This window comes from Triticum aestivum, chromosome 2A (genome assembly GCF_018294505.1).
Source record: "Triticum aestivum cultivar Chinese Spring chromosome 2A, IWGSC CS RefSeq v2.1, whole genome shotgun sequence".
NCBI lineage: Eukaryota > Viridiplantae > Streptophyta > Magnoliopsida > Poales > Poaceae > Triticum > Triticum aestivum.
Window position 1 is genome coordinate 22,851,138 of NC_057797.1, and position 3,890 is coordinate 22,855,027.

The following is a 3,890-nucleotide window of genomic DNA, read 5'->3' on the forward strand; positions in this document are numbered from 1 at the left end:
CCCCTCAAAGCAATCGGAAGCAATTGCGTCATAATCACGTGGCAGTCGTGAGACTTCAGGTTTTGGAACTTTTTCTCCGGAATGTTTATTATTCCCTTTATATTCGACGAGAAGCCAGACGGGACCTTCATACTGCTCAGGCATTCAAAAAAAATGACCTTCTCTTCTTTGGTAAGAGCGTAGCTGGCACGACCTTGAAACCATTCCGGATGCCGGTCATCTGGGTCTTTCAAAAGTTGCTGGTCCTGCCGTGCTTCCTTTGTATCATTTGTCTTCCCATACACGCCCAAGAAGCTTAGCAGGTTCACGCAAACATTCTTCGTAACATGCATCACGTCGATTGCAGAGCGGACCTCTAGGACTTTCCAATATTCTAGCTCCCAAAATATAGATTTCTTCTTCCACATGGGTGCGTGCCCGTCAACTCCCCGCGGAACTGATTGTCCGCCAGGACCCTTTCCAAAGATGACTTTCAAATCCTTGACCATATCAAATATCTCAGCACCAGTACGTTCTGCAGGCTTCGGCCGGTGATCTGCCTTCCCGTTGAAATGCTTGCCTTTCTTTCTTACGTTATGATTTCGGGGAAGAAATCGACGATGACCCAGGTACACGTTCTTCTTACAATTAACCAAACGTACACTTTCAGTCTCATGTAAGCAGTGCGTGCATGCATTGTATCCCTTATTTGTCTGTCCCGAAAGGTTACTGAGAGCAGGCCAATCGTTGATGGTTACAAAAAGCAACGCTCGTAGGTCAAATTCCTCTCCTTTGTGCTCATCCCAGACACGTACACCAGGTTTCGCCCACAACTGTAAAAGTTCTTCAACTAATGGCCTTAGGTACACATCGATGTCGTTACCGGGTTGCTTAGGGCCTTGGATGAGAATTGGCATCATAATGAACTTCCGCTTCATGCACAACCAAGGAGGAAGGTTGTAGATGCATAGAGTCACGGGCCAGGTGCTATGGTTGGAGCTCTGCTCGCCAAAAGGATTAATGCCATCAGTATTTAGACCAAATCTTAAGTTCCTTGCGTCAGCTGCAAAATCTTTGAAAACTCTGTCGATCTTTCTCCATTGCGTTCCATCAGCGGTGTGTCTCGACTGCCCGTCGGACAAACGGTCCTCTTTGTGCCATCGCAACAACTTGGCATGCTTTTCGTTCATGAACAGACGTTTCACCCGTGGTATTATAGGAGCATACCACATCACCTTGGCGGGAACCCTCTTCCTGGGTTTCTCGCCCTCAACATCGTCACCAGGGTCATCGCCTCTGATCTTATAACGCAATGCAGTGCATACAGGGCATTCATTCAAATTCTCGTATTCACCGCGGTAGAGGATGCAGTCATTAATGCATGCATGTATCTTCTGAACCTCTAAACCTAGAGGGCAGACAACCTTCTTTGCTTCGTACGTACTGGCGGGCAACTCGTTATTCTTCGGCAACATATTCTTCAACATTTTCAGCAAATTTTCAAATGATGAGTCACCTACACCTTCCTGTGCCTTCCATTTTAGCAAATCCAGTGTGCAGCCCAGCTTTTTCAGACTATTATCGCATCCTGGATACAACGACTTTTTGTGATCCTCTAACATGCGATCCAAATTCTCCCTCTCCTTATCAGTTTCGCACCGTCTCCGTGCATCAGCAATGGTCCGACCAAGATCATCAGCGGGCTCATCATGTGCCTCTTCTTCACCTTCACCTAACCCTTCCCCACCTTCAGCATCATCCTCCATGAAAGTATCACCGAAATGATCACGATAGTTGTCATCGATATCATCCCCTTCTTCATCGTCTTCCATTCTGACCCCTCTTTCTCCATGCTTGGTCCAACAATAATAGCTTGGCATGAAACCATGCATAAGCAGGTCCATGTGAACTCTTCTTGGCGAGGAGTAACCCTTATCATTCTTACAGACAGCACATGGACAGATAATAAAACCTTGCTGCCTGTTCGCATTTGCCACTACGAGGAAATCTTTCAAACCCGTAGTGAACTCGCCGGAGACTCGGGAACCGTACATCCATTGCCGATTCATCTGCATTATTATTATATAAAGTATATAATTAACCATCATGCATTTGTTAAACTAAGTAGCTAGAAATAATACAAATTAAACAATGAACTACACACATGCGTATTTTATCAATGACACATGAAAGGTTCGAGTTGCTAACCGCGATCGCGGAGGAAAAATAAATGAGAAAGCTCAAGTGTGGCTTGTTTCAGGCTCTCGGGCATTTCATCAAACACCTTGTGTGCATAGGAGAAACCAAAAGCAAACCCACCACCACCCCACCACCACCTTCTGAAAATTGTGAAGTGATGAGCTGAGTGAAGTGAAGTGAGCTGAGTATATATAGGGATGGGACTTTAGTCGCGGTTGGCCAGGCCAACCGGGACTAAAGCCCTCCCGTCCGCCAGCTGGATGGGCCTTTAGTCCCGGTTGGCCTGTCCAACCGCGACTAAAGGCCTTCTGGGACCTTTAGTCCTGGTTGGCCAGGCCAACCGGGACTAAAGGGTGACAGTTGCTTAGTAAGCTGTTATTTAGTCCCACCTCGCCAAGAGAGAGGGACTAGGAGCGGCTTATAAGCCCTGAGTGCAGAGACGATGAAGAAGAGGCTCAATGCTCACACGTTGCTTAGCTTCAAGCCTTCAGGAATATGGTAGATTGCACGGAGCTATGCGCAGTGCAGTTTACACTATTCCAAAAGGCTTGAAGCAAATTAACGAGCATTGCACCTCTTTTTTATTTTTTAATAACTTATTACAACTTCGGACTTCTTCTGTTATGGCAAAAACTAATTGCACGTCGGCATTTCTTTTTTTAAAACTTTGGTTATAACTCCAGACTTTGACCATCAAGTTTTGCAGAAAAGAAAAAAATAGCAGAAAAGAAAAAAAAACTATAGCTGAAAAGAAAAAAAACTATATAAACAAACTACCCAGAAATAAATAGAACAAAATAAGGCCTCAAATCCCTTTAGTCGCGGTTGGCCAGACCAGCCGGGACCAAAGGTCTAACCTTTAATCCCGGTTGGCCTGACACATGAAAGGTTCGAGTTGCTAACCGCAAAATAAATGAGAAAGCTCAAGTGTGGCTTGTTTCAGGCTCTTGGGCATTTCATCAAACACCTTGTGTGCATAGGTGCAAAAGCAAACCCACCACCACCCCACCACCATGCATCTTCTGAAAATTGTGAAGTGAGCTGAGTGAAGTGAAGTGAGGTGAGTATATATAGGGATGGGCCTTTAGTCCCGGTTGGCCTGGCCAACCGCGACTAAAGGCCTTCTGGGACCTTTAGTCCCGGTTGGCCACACCAACCGGGACTAAAGCCCCTCCCGTCCGCCAGCTGGATGGGCCTTTAGTCCCGGCTGGCCTGGACAACCGGGACTAAAGGCCTTCGGGGACCTTTAGTCCCGGTTGGCCTGGCCAACCGGGACTAAAGACCCTCCCGTCGGCCAGCTGTCGACCGAACGCGCTGGGCCCAGGTAGTTGGTCGCGGGCCTTCTCCCGAACCGCGACTAAAGAGCCCTTTGGTCGCGGTTCGGTACTGTTCGGGACTAATGGCGGCGTATGGAAGCCCCTTTTTCTACCAGTGGACCGAGACACACTCGACTTAGTTATGCATAAGTTGTGTATGCATGAAGTAAACGGCTTATGCTAGAACACTCGGGTTATATGTACGCTGTGTGCTCGTGACGGCACACGACTTAACTTGTACTCGACCTATAGGCACGCCACGTGGCGTCTCCATTAGTGCAGCCGACCATGATCCCGCTCTATTTGCTGTGTGGCATCATATGATACATGGCTTACACGTAAGCCGAGTACCCGATAAGTGACACTCGGCTTATTGAGCCTAAGCCGACCGAATGT